The sequence below is a fragment of the Monodon monoceros genome, unplaced genomic scaffold, assembly GCF_005190385.1.
Source record: "Monodon monoceros isolate NGI ecotype Baffin Bay Population unplaced genomic scaffold, NGI_Narwhal_1 Super_Scaffold_11, whole genome shotgun sequence".
NCBI classification, from domain to species: domain Eukaryota; kingdom Metazoa; phylum Chordata; class Mammalia; order Artiodactyla; family Monodontidae; genus Monodon; species Monodon monoceros.
The window spans coordinates 112,003,461-112,025,893 of NW_021703767.1; the positions used below are offsets into that span (position 1 = coordinate 112,003,461).

Sequence of the window (22,433 nt, forward strand, 5' to 3'; positions counted from 1 at the left end):
GAACTTGAGGAATCATAAGAAAAATGTATGTTAATGATCCTGCTTTGCTTCCTTGGAGAAGCACTATTTTTATACAATTAAGGGCCCAGTTAACGAATGTTTACATTCTTATTATATTTTATAGCAGGAAATTCAAAGAGTTTGGGGGTTTAAAGAACAACTGTATGGTGTTTGTGAAGCTGAAAAAACTTCTGCATGCTCAGACCCCCTCCATCTGATCAGTCTAGACTACTTTAATGGACCTCCTTCACTTAAACCAAAAATTACATTGTGTCATGAAAATGATGATAAACTAAAAATTACATTGTGTCATGAAAATGATGACAGATATTTCCCAGAAAAGCCAAAAATGAGTATTTATGAATACTTGTTCTTCTTATAAACCACTGATTGTAAACAGAAGGAATGCATCAAAGAGCTCTGATGAAACCATTTTATGTACATTTTGCATGGTATATTAAAATTTTAGCATTTGATAAATTCAGAAGATAAATAGGAAAATAAAATTCCATACAAAAAGCAGTAGATACAAAAATGCACATTTTCCAAATGATGAATAATAAATAATATAGCTAAGACTCATGGACACCCAGTATTATTTATCAGACTGTATTCAAGCATGGTGCAAGAAGAAAGTACTTATGCAGCATGTAAGCCAGTCTTTGACCAGCTTTGGCACCTAAACAGGAGTCAGATTTTTGGAGCCACAGATGTCTTCTGCACAGATAGGGTTTTATTTAATACCAAGTATGTCTTTTTCTACTTACATTTCCTGGAAAATAAGTATGTATTTTGTAACCAGTCTATGAATAATGAAACCTTCTCATGAATGGCAGACTTCAGAAAATTCAGGATTTCAACCTTGGTAAACAAGTATATATTTGTATGTCTGTCTAGGCTTATGTGTACCTATGCTGCATTCCATAAACCATCTCACAAAAAGGTTTCTGAAGCCCTCTCCTGACTCCCACTTCCCACATTTCATGAAGGAATGTGGGTGTGGAAAGGGGCGACTCTTCACAGAAGGATTCTAGTCAAGTGTTTCTGTCTTGAAACCAACCACAGGCTACTTTAGAAAGCAGAGCAGTTTGGAACATTCTACTGGAATGTTGGGAACATTCTACGGAAGATGGAAGAGAATAAGTGTTCTTAGTTCATCAGAGAGATTCTAGAGGCTTCTCACTAGTGGATAGAGTCAAAGACTTTGATGATGGTGAACCAGCATGAGAAAGAAGACTTCTATGTTTGAACAAAGTAAGAAGTAGAGGTGGAAGCCAGTTGTGTGTGTATGATGTGTGGTGTGTTACCGTAGGGTAAGACTTCTGACCTCCAGATGTCTATGCCTCTTGTTTCATTCAGCATCTAATTTTTTGATTCCTTCAGTTTGTACTTAGTGAAATGTTCAAACCACCCCTCACCACATCTCCCTGCCACGCTCACCCCTCTCCCCACACACATACATAACTCAGATGGATAAAGATCCCTCAGGGTTCCTTTCTTGGAGACAGAAAGTACAGTTGGCCTGCCGATGGCCACTGAGATGACCCTGGCCTCTTTCAATTACAGACTCAATGAGTTCCTTTGGTTTCTCAGAGATTGGATGAGATATAAACTACAAAGATAATCAGAACTAATAACTCAGTTAACATTTAAATTCCATTTTTTGTTTAAGGAAAATTATATAAAAGTAATAATTCATGTGTTGCTTAATATCTAGAAATTTAGATAAATATCTGTAACATTGACTACCCGTTTGATTTTTGATTTGCCAAGCAGATTTTGGGTTTTATTTTTCTCTCAGGTAATTCACTTATAATTTGATATGTCAATAGGTGGCTATGGTGCCTGACTAAGGCATTCTTATCTAAACAGAGGGTAAACCATGCAAATAAAAATCCTAACTCAAAGATAAGAGGATATTTTCTATTCAAATATACAACTGTTCAAAAAGGAAATAGATTTTTTTTCTAAGAACGTGTAATGTGGTGTCTTTTATGTGTGTTTGACTTGTATCACTTTTCATTACTATAAAATAATTTGTATTTATTCATCAATTTTAAAATAATACTAATCTTTATACCCCCAATAATATTTTGAAAATGGTAGTGAATGGTAAATTGTGTTTGTACTAATAGTGGCACCACTGTAGGTGTTAAACAGAAATAACATCTGTGCTTTGCTGAAACAAGTCTTGAATTTTTCAAGTATTTGTGATGCAGGAGTTTCAGAGATACATCCATTGCATAAAATATGACCACCCCATAATTATGTAATTGTTGTGAAATAGTCAATCAAAACATACAAAGAACAAAAAATCATCCATAAGCCTAACACTAAGAAACATAATTATGATCTTTTAAAAAAAAGGTATAACTGCTGAAATAGTTAAGCAAAATTTTAACTTATATTTTTCTTATTATACAAAATTAGAGTCAGGTTAGAAGAAACACTTAACATCAGTTAAGTACCTCAATTACTTAAATACTAATGCTGCATAACTACTGCTTACTTGGTTTATCTCCACCCCCATTTACTACTGTTAGATTTGAAGAGAACGCAACTCCTGCCTGCCTTCAGCCATGCGGTAGCCCTCCTTGGTCCCTTCATTCTTCTAAACACCAAGTTCCCTGACTCTACTTCCAAAATACACTTCAAATTCTCTCACATTCCTTCATCTTTGCTGCCACTGCCCTTGTCTAAGCTTCCATCATCTTGTACCAGACTAATGCCAAAGTCTCCCGACTAGTCTCCTTGCCCCTTTAAAACTGCCCCTCCATTCAACAGTCAAAAATGGCTGTTATCCATGGTTTGTGACCACCTAGAGGGGTGGGATAGGGAGGGTGGGAGGGAGGGAGACGCAAGAGGGAAGAGATATGGGAACATATGTATATGTATAACTGATTCACTTTGTTATACAGCAGAAACTAACACACCATTGTAAAGCAATTATACTCCAATAAAGATGTTTAAAAAATGGCTGATAATAAATGACTGGATTGATTGATTTAATCATTCATAGCTTTGAACCTACTTTGAGGCTGGTACCCTTCTAGGCACTGGGGATAAATCAGTGAACAAAAACGAAGTTCCTTTTCTCATGCCACGACTTATAGGTTCTGGAATTCCTATGCTTTCTCAGGCTCCATGTTCTAGCTCAGGGCACTCATTCTGCCTGGAATGCCTTTTTCCTCACATCCTTGCTTAGTTTACTTGCACCGGTTCTTCAAAAGTCAGCAAAATGGTCACCTCTTTGAGGAAGACTTCTGTGTCCCACACCCCACCACGCTGGGTTAGTGTACCTATTTGAACTTTCAAGGTTTTCTGTGCATTCCTGTCTCTCAGCTCATAGCTGCACTGTATTGTCATAGCTAATTACCTTGCTGCCTCCCTGCATTAGACTGTGAAATGCTCCTAAGAGGGGACTCTGTGTCTCCACTCTTGTTTATTAGATCACACCATGACCCCATGATCTAACTATGTTATTGGAAGACTGTTGAGACAAAAGACCCAGAGAATTTAATTTCAGCATCATACAGATATGAGACAGCAAATAAAAAATCTAGTGAAGGGAGGGCTTCCCTGGTGGTGCAGTGGTTGAGAGTCCGCCTGCTGATGCAGGGGACACGGGTTCGTGCCCCGGTCCGCGAGGATCCCACATGCCGCGGAGCGCCTGGGCCTGTGAGCCATGGACGCTTAGCCTGCGCGTCCGGAGCCTGTGCTCCACAACGGGAGAGGCCACAACAGTGAGAAGCCCGCGTACCGCAAAAAAAAAAAAAAAAAAAAAAAAAAATCTAGTGAAGGGTCTCAAGTTTAGAAGTCCATTCTGGGCGTTTTCTTTTATATCTTCTGCACAAGTTTTAGAATCTGGTTGGTTGGGAACGCCCCTAATTAAGGTAGAGATTGCATAAGCAGAAACGGGTTTGTGGAGTCTGAAAACAAACACAGTCAATATCAAACCCATTTTTAACCTTCCTGCTGGGTGATTCTCTGCAAATTATATGTGTGAGATTCACTTTTCTCATTTACATCCCGATAATATCTAGGTCATGAAATATCTAGCTGGTTATCCTCCAGGCAAATGAAAATGTTGAAGCTAATGGTGAGATATCCACGCAATGTGAGTTTTTATTTATTTCAATCACTGGTAATTTCCTGACTTTTCTCCTTGAAGTTTGGACCTATCTTTTAAGCCTATTTATCTCCATCTCTCTTATTTTCCCAGGCACAGGAATGTGGTAGGGTGTGTTAGACAGTGGTTTACAGTCAAACATAATTGGTCGGCTCTCTCAGAGAGTATGTTTTTCTGAGATTCTGTCTGTGGAAAGAACATTGAATCCACATGTGTTGTTTTCTCTTGTTGCCATTGACATCCAGAAGTCAACATCTGGTCTGTTTTTAGTCTTTTAAAAACTTTTCTTTCTGTTTTAATGTGGCTTTCCTATTTTTCTAAACTTACCCCAGATGCCAAGATTGTTTAAATTCTAACATTTCTCCAGCGCTTTATTTTGTATGGATAATAGATCAGTGAATGATTATTATCACTTTCCTCCATAAGATGAAGGATGATAATCCTTATTTATGTTCTCCTAGGCTTTTCTAAAGATGAATTGGCTGTTTAAAACAAACTGTTTTAAAGTTGAATTGTATGCTTTTCTAATTAAAGGAGTATTTTTAAAATAATTGAAAAAAACTGACTTAATACATCAGAACAAAACTATCTTCTTCTTCTTGGCTCAGGATGAACTGGCTTGATTTTGCAAAGGCCAAAGGACTCATTTTGTTAGTGCTGAATTTATTCACCTTCTTAATCTTAGTTTAGAGTATGTAATATTGTGTGTGGGGGGGTAGAGATTGGAGAACTAAGGGCAATTTCTTTAATAGGAAGGAATAAAGACTCATACTAAGACTTACCTTAGATTTAACAGTGATCACTCTCCAGAATAACATGGCCCTATGTTTAGAGGGAAAAAAATGATGAGAGGCTCTGACCAGCCCAAATTTCAATTCTAAAAGAATAAAAATTCTCCATTTAACCTTAACCCATGTGAATTTCTTGAATCTCAGCCGAGTTAATTTTACAACTGGAAAGTACCACGACCACCCTGAAAAAACAGATGATAATTTTGCCTTAAAAAAATCATTAAATAAATATTGATTCCTCAGGAGAAAAGCTCCAGCCGCAGACATCCACACCCAATAATTAGCTAATCTACTCTAAATGCCAAAGATGAATAGAAAAAAATCTTAAAAGAAACTAAAGCCTTTCTTCATAGTTTAACAGGTGTACGAAATACTATAACCAAGTTTCTGTTGTCTAGAGTTGGACTGCCAAATACTTCTTTGGTTTTAAATATTTAATGGATTTTTGTAATTAAAATGTTTTAATATAAACTGCTGTTTAAATAATTCTCCTAATGCTCTTATTCCCCTTTCCCTATGACTAATGCTTGAGAAATCAGTCATTTTTGCTCAAAAATTATCTGAAGCTATTTAACTTCTTTTCCTCAAATATTAGCATAAATATTGCTGACCAATCACATTTCTTACTTATTGCCTTCCATTAAGATCATTTACCATGAGAAGGTGTAAAAGGGAATATAAGGTGGTCCATAGAGTGTTCATACTTCAAGTTGATGTTATCCTTTCAAATGTTTTAATGTAAATATGTCTATTAGTTATTCTCTGCATGCATTTTCTAATTTGTCACCATATTCCAGGATTTTCTTCTAGAAAGCTGATTTGTATATGCAGTATTATGGAATTGATTATTAATACACTAATGCATGATCTTGGGCACATCATAAGAGTATGTATTGACTGCTCCAATTTGTAAATTTCACATTTGGGGAAAATAGATTCATGGTGAAATATGCTTTGATGATAAGTATGAGAGTTTTTCTCAGAAAATCAAAAGTAGAACACTGTCCAAGGATTGTTTAAAAACACATAATTTTCCAGAAGTCCTCTGGCTTCCTAATAATGAAGGACCCTGAAGTAACTTCGAGGTTGGTGGTCTAAATAAGAACTGAGTGGCAAGGACTGTCACTACAGGTTCTCACATTATTTTACCCACAGAAGTTTCCTTTTAAAGCAAACTCTACTAAGGATTTCAGAATTTGGGCAGAGATGAAATTAGAGGCCAGTCTTCCAATTCACGTTCTTTCTATAAAAATACAGTCACACGATTCTTATACCTGTGTTCTCATGTGAGTCACAGGATTCCTATTGTAAACGATGAAACATGAATAGAGATAAGATTCGAGAAAGATAAAAAGACCCCCTTCAATATTATGTCCTAACCAGGCTTCTGTTATACCTTATTACTCTGAAAGTAAATTCAGGATATTTAATACTTTCTCAAGACATTTTAACTTTGCCTCATTTTCAGAGCTTCTTGAGATTTTTTTTCTTAAAGCTTCGTTGGGCATTAGAAATCAAAGATTGTCAGTTGATGCCAATGATGATCACTGAAAACTACAACACTGAAAATGGTGATACTGATGATGCAGAAATAAATACCGTCCTGCTCTACCAAGTGCTCTTGTATCCTCTTCACTTTACCAGCACAAATTCTCACCAACAAATCTGAATTAGCTACTCCCATTGCCTTTCCAGCATATGATTTCCTGCCTCCTATCTGGTGACAGAAATATTTTACCCCTTGAGAAATTTTTAAAATCATTTCTTTATCTGAATCAGAGCATGAGTGATGAATTTTTTTTAAAAAACAATTAACTTTAGACTTCTGTCTTGTCTGTCTGCACACACCTGCTTTCAACTTCATGATTGTTTCTTCCATTTGAGATCTGGTTTACCAGGTCACAAGACTAAGCCACCCACTCTCTTCTGATACTACCAGGTTTGAGTTAGGGACTGTCACCACAAGAAGAGACCTTAAGGTTATTTTGTTGAACTCTCTCATTCAGAAGATGATGAAACAGAACCAGAGATGCGAAGGGACCTATTCAAGGTCATGCAGCTAAGTAGTGTTAGACTTGGTTTAGATTTTGGAGGTGGGGGGAGGATTCTTTGTTAAACATTCACTGGGTTATGCACCTCCTTTTCTTTATAATTGTAATTGTTTATTGTGTAGATGTTGTTGAAAATGGCCATTTTTTCCCTCTTAACTGAATAATATGCACGTGATTTGCTCTGGATATCTGTGAAGCTGATGTCTTTGGTGGTATTGGTTGCCTGTCATGTGTACGCCTTTCCTTCTTGGGTAAGGAGTGAGGTAAGGAATTACCCGTTACTCTTGATGTCCACAAAAATAAGAAATGGCAGGTGCTTGCTTTTACAGCTTTTGTAGCACCTAGGATAAAGGCATATAACCTTGACATTGTCAGACACTCTCAGCCAATAAATCCACTCTAAGGCAAATGATGTGAAGATACAGGGACAAAGATTTTGTCCTGGTGCAGGTAGCAGAGACAACAGTTCCAGGGTGAGCATTGGCAATGATGTCAGTAGCAGACAATGTCCAAGACTGGCAGGGGCAACATCTGACATCCTGCAGGTATGGCCATCATGTCCATCCTGATGTTTAGCTGTGTTCCTGGTGCTCAGGCTTTCTTGGTTCCTGCCTGTTTTCTGTGCCTAACATTCCAGCTTTTCTGGAAATTTTGTGAGTATCCAATAACCTTTTTATTTATTTATTTATTTATTTATTTGCAGTACGCGGGCCTCTCACTGTTGTGACCTCTCCCGTTGCGGAGCACAGGCTCCGGACACGCAGGCTCAGCGGCCATGGCTCACAGACCTAGCCGCTCCGCGGCATGTGGGATCTTCCCGGACCAGGGCACGAACCCGTGTCCCCTGCATCGGCAGGCGGACTCTCAACCACTGCGCCACCACAGAAGCCCTCCAATAACCTTTTTGAGAAATTCTTTTTGGATTTAGCTCATCTGGAGTTAGTTTTGTTTACTTCCAAGAGGAATTCTGATAGTTACATGGCTTGAATAGAGAAGTTTTGCTTTCTGGATCGATCTCGCAATACCGAAAGAATATGCTTGCTTTGGTATAGATTTGACTAGCAGAGAGATGTATCAAGGGCCAACTTAATTTCTCAACTGTCAATAAGTGGTGGCTGTCCATTCTAGCCTCTCCAGAATATTCAAGTAAAGTATGTTTCTCTCTCTTTTTTTTCACAGGTGGGCTCAGTTATTCCATCTTTATGTAATTTTCCAAAGGCTTTGCTATAAAAACTGTATGCATCATGCACAGATCTAAAGAAATTTACTAAATTTGTGTTATATTCATAAAAGTCTCCCTCCTACTATTGCTCTTTCTAAGTGGTAAGAACACTGGACCAGAAATCTGGAGAATGTAGATCACAGTTCTTGTCCTTTTCCCAACTGATTTCTCACCTTTGTAAGTGACTTCATCTTTCTGGGCATAAATTTCCTCTGTGTAAAATGTGGGAGAGGAAAACCTGAGGAAGGTGGGCTGTATCACTTCTTGTATTAGTTTTTGCTTCACAGACTCTGATTTTACATGAAAATGTGGGAACAGGGGAAAATTTGTCCTGTTCCTTTCTCCCCAACTCCTCCAAATAAGTATCATTATCCATCCTTCAATAAACTACAAGGAGCAATAAAAGCAGAAAAAGGGGAAAAAAAAACACCTTGTTGGGCTTCCCTGGTGGTGCAGTGGTTGAGAGTCCGCCTGCCGATGCAGGGGACACGGGTTCGTGCCCCGGTCCGGGAGGATCCCACGTGCCGCAGAACGGCTGGGCCCGTGAGCCATGGCCGCTGAGCCTGCGCATCCGGAGCCTGTGCTCCGCAATGGGAGAGGCCACAACAGTGAGAGGCCTGCGTACCGCAAAGAAAAAAAAACAAAAAAAACACACCTTGTTTTCTTTTGATAGAAGCTCATGAAATATAGCAAGTCAGTTTCAATTTTCTGGAGCTCTGTACAATAATTAATCTTAATTATTGCCTAGAGTAACCAAACACGCACAATTCCAAGCTTTTAAACAATTCCATTCATTAAAATAAAGGAGCCAGGCATAGGTAGAGTGATATTTTTTATGAAGCACTTGACTTGAAATTTTCCAACATCTGTAGAGAGTTAAAAAAACAATCACTACGATCATTACAGTTACACTGAAGCCAGCAATATATGAGTAATCCTTAGGCACTTTACGGGTCCTACAAAATCATCAAATAGATCTTCAAAAGTGTTTGCAGTAAGAACCACACCTCTTTTTTTCTGGGCACGGAAAAACCATGTAAAATAGACTCTCAATGAAGCCAGCATTGTAAGTAACAGACACAAAGTTTATTTTTAGAGACTGAATTGCTATTAGTATGTAGTTGGACACTTTTTAGTCTGACTTAAACACGCAAGAAACATCTTCCTGATCATTTATAAAGTCTTGTCTCCACCCTACACAGAATATAAAATGTAAAGTTTCCAATAATAGGGACACAGCTAAATGCATTCACGGGTGCTTTCTCTTTCAACACAATTAATTTGCCCTAAGCAGTACCTAGTTCATGAGGCCTTAAATTGTCAGGAATGAATAGGTATGTTCTCTGCCCTAACTTCAACATGAGGCAATGGCAGACACTGCTCTTTCCAGCTTATTTAAGTTGACTTTGGACCCTTTTCCTATATTCAGTGTCCCCTTAGTGAGAATGGTCATGAACTTCGAGCTGTCTGTCTCCTCCCTAAAAGACTGGCTTCGCTGCCACATGAGTCCTCCCCTTATTGGAAGCTGACACTGCACTAATAAAGAACTGCTGGCAAACAACTGTAATTAGGAAATTTAAACTTGGGAGTCTTAGGAAAAGGCAGATTAGTTCTGCATTACCCCTGAGCATTTTTAGAAGGCACAAAGTACTGTTTGCTTCTAATTAAAACCAGAGGAAATACTGAATGAAGGCCAGCTTTACATGTAATGAAGAAGGTGTGTATTTGGACAGGCTTTCTCCCTGCTATCGCTTCACTGAAAACCCAACTTCTCAAATTTCTTTAGCAGGGGAAAGCCACTTTCATTCAATTTTTCAAACTAGGAAGGAAGATGGCCATGTCCCTAAGGAGAGGTTGTACAATGATTCAAATTCATATTAAAGTACACATGGCTGACATTAGAGTATTTTCTGAAGGCTGGTTAGGATAAGAAGAAAAGAACATTAAGACAGTAAGAGTCTTTAAAAACAAAAAGATCTTGGAAATTGGACAGGAAGCATAATTCATCCACAAAGAAACATTGGGCAAGCAGGTATTTAGAAGGAAGTTGTGAGCTAGCTTTGATGCTTACTCACTAGGCTTACTGAGAGGTTGCTAGGTAAGTTCTGTCTTAATGGGGGCTCCTTGGTCAGGTGTGGCTTGATGTCCAAAGAATACATCAAGCAAATGTTGGCAATAGGAATCTTAGTAAAACTTTTTATTTCTTGCCTATCTTCACCTCTGGTATGTGAAATCCTTGGGGTAAGGAGTATTACTGTTTTATTCACCATTAGATCTCCAACACCTGATAAGGACTCAATAAATATTTGATATAGGTAGAAAGAAGGAAAGGAAGGAGGGAAGGAAGGGAGGAAGGAAGGAAGAAAGAATGGAAGGAGCAGAGGCCCACTGAGACCACCTCGTGGCAGGAAATCTGGGGCCTGTGTTTTTCGGTTGTCCAATGAGTGTGTAGCTACCTGTAAGAAGTCTTGTGTATGATGTGTGCGAATAGATTCCCAACAACCCCAAGCAAATGTGGTTATAAGACAGCTGACACAACAGCCTCTTGGCTGAGTTTGTCCCACTGTGTTCATTCTCCCCAGAGTTCCCTCTGGCTTCTGACTTACCTCCCACTACTTAGCTCCTCCCTCTTGGAGCACCTAGATGTGTCTGCATCACCCATCATGCTGCCCTTTGACTTGTATTTGACTGCTGGCCCTCAACTGAGGTCGTACTTTTTCTTGGAATTGACCACAGAGTCTGTGACTGGCTTTCTAGACACAAAGTATGCAGAACCTGTGACTATCCAGGTGTTTTAGATTGAGTAGCAATCTAAAACCGGTCTGGCCACTGCCCAACCTTGTCAAGTCCCATGTTCGCAATGTGGTCTAAATCATAGGGGTGAGATTGAGTCTTCAGAGGAGGGAACTAAAGGGTTTACCTCTGAGGAGCTAGCAACAGCAGAGACTGGGGAAAGGGGAAGAAAGAAGAAAGAAAGGAGTTCCATGGGATCAGGGAGCACAGAAAGGGGGTGGGAATGCAAGAGCTCTATGTACTTTAAAATCTGGCCTGGGATTTGCCCTGTCTCAAATGCTGACTGTACCAGCCCATAAAACGTTTAGAGAGATGCACAACTGTGCAAACAAAGCAAATTGCAAACCAGTTTCAGTAATTTCTCAATGAAGGGATTACCTTGTAATTCTCTGTGAACCTCCTATTTTGCAAGCCCAAAGGGAAAATGGTTTGTTCTAGACACGTCTATTATTGCTTGTCCCCCCTCAGCTGGTTGGAAGGGAAGCTGCCCTTGCCTTCAAGTCTCTGCTGAGCACAGACAACCATGCTCACTGGCCTCATCCATAAAATACGGTCAAAATAGCGTCTGCCTCCCAAGTTGTTATTGGGATTAAATGAATCATGTCTAGAGGGTTTAGGAGGTTGTCTGGCACATAGTAAGTATCCATTAAACGTTAGCAGTGGTATTGACTGTGATGATACAAGATGACAGTGATGATTATGATGATGTTAACATATCATTGGCTGTGACTGATTGGACAAGGCATGTTATTGGTCCAAAGCTACCAATCCAGAAGCTGCACACTGCTTTATGATTTCTGTGGTTGGTTTCAAAAGATGAGCTAGACCAATCAGAGCCCTTTCTCAGAGACCAATGGAGACTGACAAAAGGCCATGGGCTGGGGTGGACACAGTCTGGCAATGTGAAGATTAAGGTTGGGAGGGGAAACTAACTGAAATAAGGGTGGGTGAGTGGGGGAAGAAGAGGAATCGTAAGAAATGCACTCAGAAGCAGGGACACTTTGGGACTTCCCTGGTGGCGCAGTGGTTAAGAATCTGCCTGCCAATGCAGGGGACACGGGTTCAATCCCTTGTCCAGGAAGATCCCACGTGCCGTGGAGCAACGCAGCCCATGCGCCACAACTACTGAGCCTGTGCTCTAGAGCCTGCGAGCCACAACTACTGAGGCCACGTGCCACAATTACTGAAGCTTGCGCTCCCTAAAGCCTGCATGCTGCAACTACTGAGCCCGCACGCTGCAACTACTGAAGCCCGTGCACCTAGAGCCCATGTTCCGCAACAAGAGAAGCCATCGCAATAAGAAGCCAGTGCACTGCAATGAAGAGTAGTCCCCGCTCGCCACTGGAGAAAGCCCACACGCAGCAACGAAGACCCAATGCAGCCAAAAATAGAGTAAAAAACAAACAAATAAATAAATAAATAAAAGAAGCAGGGACACTTTGCAGGAGACTGAGAGAAAGAGAGCCCAGAGTGCTCAGTTCTCAGTCTGCTACTCTCATTACTATTTTCTTAAATATCTCCTACACTCCAACCTTCACTCCTGGCTTTTAGTTTTAAACCCATTGGGGTTTGAGTGTTTACGAGTCCAAAGAATCCTGACTGGATTTTAAAAATACTTTTTATAGTATAATTAATCATACTACAAAAAAATGAGTCAGATATTATCTGGCTACAAGACTTCCTTTCAACTGCAGTTTACAAATTTTAGAGCATACCAATGGTTACAAACGCTGATGGACAGATTCAGCTGCTTATGGGAATTAGAATTTCTATGGCTAGGCTCTTCTGTGTAATTTCATCCTCGTGTCCACTACAAATTTAGAGATTGCTAGATGTCTGTGAACTCACCAACGACTGACATGGCAAAGGAAAGTGTCTGGGGTGCAAACTCCAATGCCTACAGGGGCATTAATGCATAGAATGGATGTAATACAGTAGAGAATGGTAGGAACACTGCCAATCAAAGAGGCATTCCCTCCTGTGCCTTCCAGGCCCCTCCTCAAGAAGGGACTTTCTTCTCATATCAGTCTTCTGTTAATTATGGAAATATGTTCCCAATGTAAAAGCTAAAAATCCAAAATTTTTAAATTTCAGTCTTCTGTCTGTTAAATACTGGGAACTAATTTAATATTTTTTTTAAAAAAGAAATAGCCCAAAGAAATGTGTCTGCAGACCAAACTTTACCTGAGGCTAACAGTTTTCACCCTCTGACATAATATATAGGATGTGAAATATACTCTGGTAAAGAGATGGATGCTTCACAATTTACCACATTTCCTAAATCCCTAGCCAACTATGTGGTTATACTTTAGAAAGACAAGAAAGGGAAGACTTTGCGACCTTCTGCCAGAAGTAAATGGAAAATGTATATCAACACTTGTCTAAACATTTCAAAAAAGTGTTAACATAATTGTCATCAAATTATGGATCCTGGTGATTAATAATGCATACATAATAATGCATTAATGCCCTTCATATTGCAATGAAATCATGTTAAGTCTGCTAGCACCCCTGCACACCTGCATGTCATTTTGCAATTGTTTTCTCCATTATATACATTTCAGCAACATTGCAGTACATGGGTAACTTTCAAACCTTTTCCCCTATTTCTAACAGATCACTATTAAATGCTTAGCTTTAGGAGTTGTATTTAAATGTACTCTTTGGCTATGATTAGAAAGTAGTTTAAGTGATATACACACATTTTTAAATTTTCCTAGAATAATGTGCTCTGGTTTTTAAGTTTTCCAGATTAACCCAATTAATTGGAATAGAATATACATTTTTGTTGAAATGCAAAGCATATAAAAGATGATACAAGGCGTGGCTTTCAGATTATAATTCTGTGATAAGTCTCCTCCTTGTCTGCTTCAACTGTCCTCTTACTTATTTTCAAAAGACAACGTGAAAGACTACTGACTTCTGTGAAATGTAAATCTTTTATATTGTCTTTTCCTCTAAATTCCTCAAATTTAAAGCAAAGTCTTTATAATGGACAGATTAACTTCCTTCCACATCCTCTCTCTTAAAACTTGTGTGTCTAAGGCTACAGACAAAAGATGTAAGAGATTCAGTTATTGCTATGTAAGAAGTCTAGATCTAGTATGAAAAATTACTACTTCCAGTGTTAGCCCTGATAATGTAAAGAGCTTAGAAGTCATTGCTCCTGTCCTTAGAATAAGAGAAAGCTGAACAAATAAGAACAATCAGCAACTATTTTTAGACACATTAGAGAACTGAGGTTGTTGGGGAAACACCCCTGAAATCTGGAGACAAGTGGTGGTAGGTTAAACAATAGCTGCCCAAAGAAGTTCACATCCTAAGCCCTGGAATCTGTGATATGCTACTTTACACAGCAAAGGGAAATTAAGGTTGCAGATGGAATTATGGCTGCTAACCAACTAATAGGTAAATAGATTATAGATTGGGCCCAAAGTAATCACAAGGGGCCCTAAAAGTAGAAGAGGGAGGCAATGTGAAAAGTACTCTGCCCTGTGTTAATGGTTTGCAAGATGGAGGAATGGGTTTATCATCAAGGAATGCAGGTGGGCTGTAGAAGGTGGAAAAAATTAGATGCCCTGGGAGCAGAAACTGCAAGCAACCCCTCCAAGCCTGGGTTTGCAAGGGGCTGGCAGTATCTGAAAGAGCCAAGGAGAATCCAAGCCAGCAACATAGTGGACTGACCAGCCAGTTCTGCACAGACCCAGCACCCAGGGAGGGAGTAGGGAGCTTCCTGTGAGGTAGAAGGGGAAGCAAGCAAACAGTGCTTAGATGTCGAGGTATGACCTCTCTGAACATTTGTATGAAATGAGACTGCTTGCGTGTTTAACTTAGAATATAAAGTTATCCCCAAACCCTTTCCCTACCCAAAACACTAACCAGTTAACTTAGAGCTCATGAAGCAATCATAGACAAATTTTAAAAAAAAGACAAAACCAACTAATTTTGAAAATCTGTATAGAGTGGACATATTTCAACACAATTACATAAAGCTACTTAATCTATTTGATTATTTGGAAAAATATTTGAGCAGTAAAAGTCTTTATTCCAGATATCTTTTGACAAATAGTCTCTAAGATGTGAACGTGATGGAAGCACTCTTGAAACAGAGATGTTGCAATGATAAACTAAAACCACTTGAGGGCAGTAAAAGCACATTTCTTGCCTGTTTGTTGCAGATGACTTAATTACAACTTTAAAATTGAACACTTTACCAAAATGCCCTTCTTTGTATTTCTCCCTTGGTCTAGAGTTATCTCCCACCTCCGTAGTTCAGATTCCTAGAGCATTTCTCTCATGTAGGTGAAACAACAACAAAAAGTATTTTAAATGCACACTTTTTTTTTTTTGATTATCAGCTCTATTTTTGCTGCAGCTTGTAACTGATGTAATTCTGAAACATTTCTCAATTAAGTCACTACTTCAATTTCTTCACCTCGAATAATCTGTTATGTTCATGTAAGTACATCCTAAAGTCCATCTATATATGTGGGCACCCGTGTGTGTGTGTGTGTGCGTTTACCCAGAAAAGTTTGAGTAAATAAATTTAAAAAAACATCTGAAACCATTACAGTGAACCAGCAGAATTCTTTGGGGGCACATTCATAAAGTACCTTTATTCTTTCCCATCACTGTCCTGTAAACCCACTATGTCATATGTCGGCCTCTTTTTCATGACCACCTTGCATAAATCTTGGGCAAGTCTCAGATGTTAAAAAAAAAAGTTGTCAAGTTACTTTTGTTTCCTTCTCAAAATATCTTATTTCAGTAATTAAAATGTCCATCTTCTAAAATACTTAAAATTCTAAACTTCACGTAAAGCTAAGCTTCCCCCTTCGCCATTTTGTCTGCTTCTGCAGAGGGGAGAAGTGGTGAGGTGATGACAAACGTTCAGGCTGATTTCTCTGCCTAGTTTCTACTCATCTTCCTGCTTACTAGGCTGCCTCTTACTCCTGGAGGATCGGAAGAGGAAGAGAGGTAAAGAGGCGTCTTTCATTGGAATCTCTGTAATCCCCACTGATTTTCTCTGGCTGTGGCAGAAGTTTATGCTTAATTTCTGTTGAGTCAGCTTTTGCGAACTTTTGTGAGCTGTGTGATTTCACTACTGTGTCCAGGGCCAGATTCACTGGTGTGAGTCCCGTGTGGATGCTCAGGACCACAAGGTTAGAGGGGCCTCAGGCTTGGTCTAAATGCTCTGTCATCGCCATCTTGAAATTTTTAATAAATTTTGAAAAAGAGAACCCCACGTTTTCCTTTTTTACTGTGTCCCCCATGTTACAAAGCAGGTCCTGACTGAGCCTCTCCAACTTCAGCTCTGTTGCAGGACAGTGCCTCTCCTTCAGCTGTCGATTTATAATCTCCCCCTCAGCTTCTTTCTGGTCAGATTACATCTCTGGCAGAAACCCCCTTGGGCAGTATTCTGTGCATTGAGACCACAAGCCAATACCCTTACTTAGGTTCTTTTGCTCCAAAAAGGCAAGAACTTTGGGGAGTACAGCTATTGGAAAGCTCTATGCTAGTAGTGCCACAAGTCCTCTGGGGAACCAACCTCTCCCCAGAGATTTTTTTCTCAGGCAGGAGTCAGATGATTCTATTCTGTTCCTAAGCAATGGTGGTCCCACTGAAGCTCTCCATGTGCTCCTTGAAGCCCCTCCTCCTCTAGATACTCTCAACAAATCAATCCTTCCTCTAGCTCCCTGACTTCTTCACCTCAGTTCTTTTATACCCTCAAGATGGGTGAGGATCTGAGGGTCAAAACTTCAGTTTTTGGTCCCTGCTATGCAGGGTCTGTGTAGGGGGTTCAGCCTCACTCTGAAAACTGCAAGTTCTTGCCCCGTGCTATTTTGTTCTCAGCCTTTAGGAAACTCAGCAGAAACAGAGAAAGAGTCCCAGTACAGTGCTCAGCCACATCATTTATAACAACAAAATTTTACTTAAAGGTAGGGATTTTGAAATTAAAGTATTTGAGAAACATTTTAAGTAGTCCCAATTCTATAAAGACATTAATAACTTCATCAATAGGAGAGAGAAATTCCATTCAACAAATATTTTGAGCACCTCCTTTGTGTAGCAACCAGTCTTAAGTCCTACTGATACGCAAATTAATAAGACAGCCCCACAGTCTTGGGGAGCTCACAGTCAATTTTCTGAGGTAAGATGGGTGATTAAAATAAAGTTCTGTCATGGGTTTTGTGTTAGTTTCCTGAGCTTGTGGGTGAGAGCGGGGGTTGTGGAGCTTCTTTCCTGAAGCTTCCTGATTGACAGATTGCTTTTAAGAACCTGTTTAATAGAACTACCCCTCATATCTGAGTCTCTGGCTCCACCATACACACAGGATGGAATCCCAACCTATATACTTTTGGACAAGGGGTTCCATTTTACCTGTAAACCTATGTTATGCCCATTCAAAACTAAAATCCATAGCAAAGCTTTGCACAGGGCATCCTGAATTTTTTTCTATCTCATTGCTATGAGGAATCAATATTAGAGCCAATAGACAAAAACCTTTTTTAGCTTCTCCTTCAGTGTGTGAGAAACAGTCCGCAAAGAGAAATGGATGGGCATCAGACTCTGATTTGTCCATTAATGGATACAGAGGGAAGCCAACAGCAGCATTCTTTGTGACACTGGATGTTTTAACTCGGAATTTTGTTCCCCCCTTTTATTTTCCCCCATCGGAGAGTTCCTAGTATGATTAATAAAATCTTATTAAATCTTTTAGGTTATGGATCCCTTCGGCAATGAAAGGGGACATTTATATCTCCACCAAGGAAAAAAATTCCCAGGTTAATTGAGTAAAAAAATACCCCACTTGGTTGGAAAGGAAACAGGGGATGGGGTGGATTTCAGTTTGGAATTTCCTGGACATAGCAATTATAAAGTGATTCACAACTTGGAAAAGTTTGTCCAGATATTGTCTTTCTGGTACTAAAGAAAGCAAGCCAACGCATACTGATTATAGAGTTTTTCTAAATAGGCTGACTTACTGGTGATCTTTTTCTTGGGGGCAGGGAGTCACATTTTGTGTAAATATCCTTTACCATAATGGAGCCAAATTGTGCCTTCTTTCTTATCAGCTCTGGCATGTTTCTCCCCTCGAGCACTGAAGTCATCGTGTATCACGCTCAGCACGGAGGAGCAGTGTTTCTGAAGCAACATGAGTTGCTTCCATAGCCCGTGCCCTAGGCATTAGTACGTCCTATCACATACCACTCAATGATCCTTTCTCCCATTCTCAGAATACGGTTCTCACACTTTTAGGAAAGATGCCAGGAATGCTCATTTCTCACTCCACTCTCATCTGCACTTGCGAATCTTCCCAAAGGATGCTTTCTTCAGTCCTTCCTTCTACCTAGAGAGACACTAGATGTAAAGTTGTGTAATCCTCGGCTGCTATTGGTAAAACCTCTGATGGAAGCACCAGATCATCGGTCATGTCTCTGCCCACCCCAACTTTGAGAGGTCCCGCCAATTTATACCCCAGCGGAGGGTGTCGTTGCTTTGAGGGTAGAAACCGTCTTACAGAGCGTTTGCCTTCTCTGGCTGAACCCTGACCAGTAACAAATGATTAAGCATACTCTTGTGGCTAGCTAACTTTATAGTATTATCCCATTCACTTCAGGACAAGTAAGGACATATTGGGAAGTGAGGGCTGCTGTTACCAGTCTACTCTTGAAAAGACCCTCCAAATATATACCTTAAATTTAACCATGTAGCCTACTTCAGTGCTAAAAAGTCTAGTTTATGAATGGGGGATTGAGCTTTTAGCCATAGACTAGCAAATGCCAGCATTTTCTTTCTCCACATATTTAATTTTTAAAAATATAATACCACTCATAAGACTTATGAGCCAGCACCCATGTATGACATGTAATGCTTACTGAAATTCATAGAACTCAAATGGAGATGTTTTGTTTAAGAGAGAGGTTCCTGGGAGTGACAGCAGCATCATGGTGATGCGAGACACTCTCTGTCTCTCCTCTTCAATCCACCACCAGTAAAACATCTGTAACTCAACAAAAAGTTCCTCTGCCCAACACACCAGGATGTTGGAGATTTCCATACATCTGTATATGGAAAGGTGGGTGAACACACAGAAGAGGCTGAACCAGGGGAACCGCAGAGGTGGTGCCCGAAATCCTGGTCTCCCTGCTACAGCAGCTAAGCCTGAAGCCCAAGAGAACCCAGTAGCAACAAGAGAAGTAGTGCAAGGGACTCCAGCCTCCTGGCTGCAGGAATACACACTACCACAGGGAACTGGCAGCAGCAGCCGTGAGCCCTGTGACCCCATCCTCCCAGCTATGGTGGCACCTGAAACTCTGGCTCGCCCACCTACAGTGGTGGCATCCATGACCCAACAACCCCAAGCATGGGAAAGGCACCCATGACCCCAGCTCCCTGCATACCTTCCCCCTTCCCCTATCATGGTGGCACTCTCAACCCAGGCAATCCTGAACACAGTGGAGGTGCCTGCCATCCTGGTGTCCCCAGCAGCAACACCAGGGACAGCAGTGACACTGACAGCATCGAGGCATCAGCAACCCTGGAGGCACAAGCTGTGACAATAAGAGCACCAGGTGACACCTCTGACAGAAGTGTTGGAGAAGGGAAAGTTCCCATTCTCAAATAACAGCTGGGGCAGCGCAGGTAAGAGAACCAAAAACTTGTGCTATAGCGCCACCTAGTGAAAAAGAAAAGAAAGGCCTTTAATTACCGATCTATAGGATTGTTTGACTCAAATAAAAAAAGCTTTACCTAGAGAAGAAAGGTAGTCACTACTTAAAATGCACCAGCAACAGAACAACTTATCAGACACCATAAAGAACCAGAGTAGCACTGTGCCACTGAGAGAAAATGAAAATTCTTCAGAAACCAAATTTAAAGGCATGGAATATTACGATCTGAGAAAAATTCAACATAGTTGTCATGAAGCTCAATAAGCTACAAGAAAACTCAGAAAGGCAATCCAATGAGTTCATGAATAAAGTTAACAAACAGAAGGAAGGCTTTACCAAAGAGACTGAAACTCTAATAAAGAACCAAAGAGAGAGACCTTCAAGATGGTGGAGGAGTAAAATGTGGAGATCACTTTCCTCCCTACAGATACATCAGAAATACATCTACACGTGGAACAACTCCCACAGAACACCTACTGAACGCTGGCAGAAGACCTCAGACCTCCCAAAAGGCAAGAAACTCCCCACATACCTGGGTAGGGCAAAAGAAAAAAAAGAAAAAACAGAGACCAAAGAATAGGGACGGGGTCTTCCCTGGTGGCGCGGTGGTTGAGAGTCCGCCTGCCGATGCAGGGGACACGGGTTCGTGCCCCGGTCCAGGAAGATCCAACATGCCGTGGAGCGGCTGGGCCCGTGAGCCATGGCCGCTGAGCCTGCGCGTCCGGAGCCTGTGCTCCGCAACGGGAGAGGCCACAACGGTGAGGGGCCCGCGTACCGCAAAAAAAAAAAAAAAGTAGGGATGGGACCTGCACCAGTGGGAGGGAGCCGTGAAGGAGGAAATGTTTCCACACACTAGGAAGACCCTTCACAGGCGGAGACTGAGGGTGGCAGAGAGGGGGAGCTTCGGAGCCACGGAGGAGATCGCAGCCACAGGGGTGCGGAGGGCAAAGCAGAGAGATTTCTGCACAGAGGATCGGTACCGACCGGCACTCACCAGCCCGAGAGGCTTGTCTGCTCACCCGCCGGGGCAGGCGGGGCTGAGAGCTGAGGCTCCGGCTTCGGAGGTCGGATCCCAGGGAGAGGACTGGGGTTGGCAGTCACACATGAAAGGATGCTCAACATCACTAATGATGAGAGAAATGCAAATCAAAACTACAATGAGGTATCACCTCACACCAGTCAGAATGGCCATCATCAAAAAATCTACAAACAACAAATGCTGGAGAGGGTGTGGAAAAAAGGGAACCAACCCTCTTGCACTGCTGGTGGGAATGTAAATTGATACAGCCACTATGGGGAACAGTATGGAGGTTCCTTAAAAAACTAAAAGTAGAACTACTATATGACCCAGCAATCCCACTACTGGGCATATACCCTGAGAAAACCATAATTCAAAAAAAGTCATGTACCACAATGTTCATTGCAGCTCTATTTACAATAGCCAGGACATGGAAGCAACCTAAGTGTCCATCAACAGAGGAATGGATAAAGAAGATGTGGCACATATATACAATGGAATATTACTCAGCCATAAAAAGAAACGAAATTCAGTTATTTGTAATGAGGTGGATGGACCTAGAGTCTTTCATAGAGAGTGAAGTAAGTCAGAAAGAGAAAAAGAAATGCCATATGCTAACACACATATATGGAATCTAAAAAGAAAAAAAAAAGTTCTGAAGAACCTAGGGGCAGGACAGGACGAAGTGAGAGAGTGGCATGGACATGTATACACTACCAAATATAAAATACATAGCTAGTGGGAAGCAGCCACATAGCACAGGGAGATCAGCTCAATGCTTTGTGATCACCCAGAGGGGTGGGATAGGGAGGGTGGGAGGGAGACGCAAGAGGGAGGAGATATGGGGATATATGTATATGTATAGCTGATTTACTTTGTTATAAGGCAGAAACTAACACACCATTGTAAAGCTATTATACTCCAATAAAGATGTTATTTTACAAAAGTGAAAGTAGGCAAACCCCTATGTAAATTAAAAAATGCTATCTGCAAAAAAAAGGAAAAAAAAAAAAAAAGAATCTCCTGTGCCCCGCAACAGGAGAGGTCACAGCAGTGAGAGGCCCCTGTACCGCAAAAAACAAAAACAAAAAACAACAACGAAAAAAAAAAGAATTAGAACCAAGTGGCCCCATAATCATCTGGCAGCCACTCAGTGTTGTACCTATGGCTAGAAATGCACATGATAGGAACTCCAGGGATCTTCCAGATTCTTTGTTTAAGGTCCTGGTCAACTGTGGCCACAATGTAACACTTGTGCTGAGTTACTCTCTGTACTAAGCAGTCAGCTGCGTAGGTCCCGTTGTGTGCGCATGGTGATCGTTCACATCTTGGATCCTTGGCAATCCTTAGAGCCACTCAACACTTCTGCCCCAATTTCTCAATTTCAGCCATTACGTAGTCAGTTATACAAGGGATACACTTGGCATACAGCCAGTCCATCATTGACTGCACTAAGTCCAGTTTGGCTTTAATGGAAAAGTTGATAAGGTTGGTATCGACCAGGATGTGGTAAGGTGGGCCCAGCTGTGTGTTATATTGGAAGAATAAGCAGTAAGGGTGTTGGGGGACTTCTCTTTCCTTGAGTGCACTGGGATCTTTCTTTTCTTTCTTTTTCGGTTTTAATCTATCCTTTTCTTTAAGCTTCTGATCTCTGAGACTAGGCATTCGCTTCGTGGTTGCATACTTCCGTGTTTTCTTTTGCTTCCCTGTGTTCACGCCGCACTGGTGTTTCTCTACCTATGACACATTTTATA

The 22,433-nt window shown here is 40.8% G+C and overlaps 1 pseudogene; it reads right to left on the bottom strand.

Annotated features, from left to right (window-relative positions):
• Positions 1-21,792: 21,792 nt before the first annotated feature.
• LOC114891202 lies at positions 21,793-22,433 on the bottom strand (annotated as a pseudogene).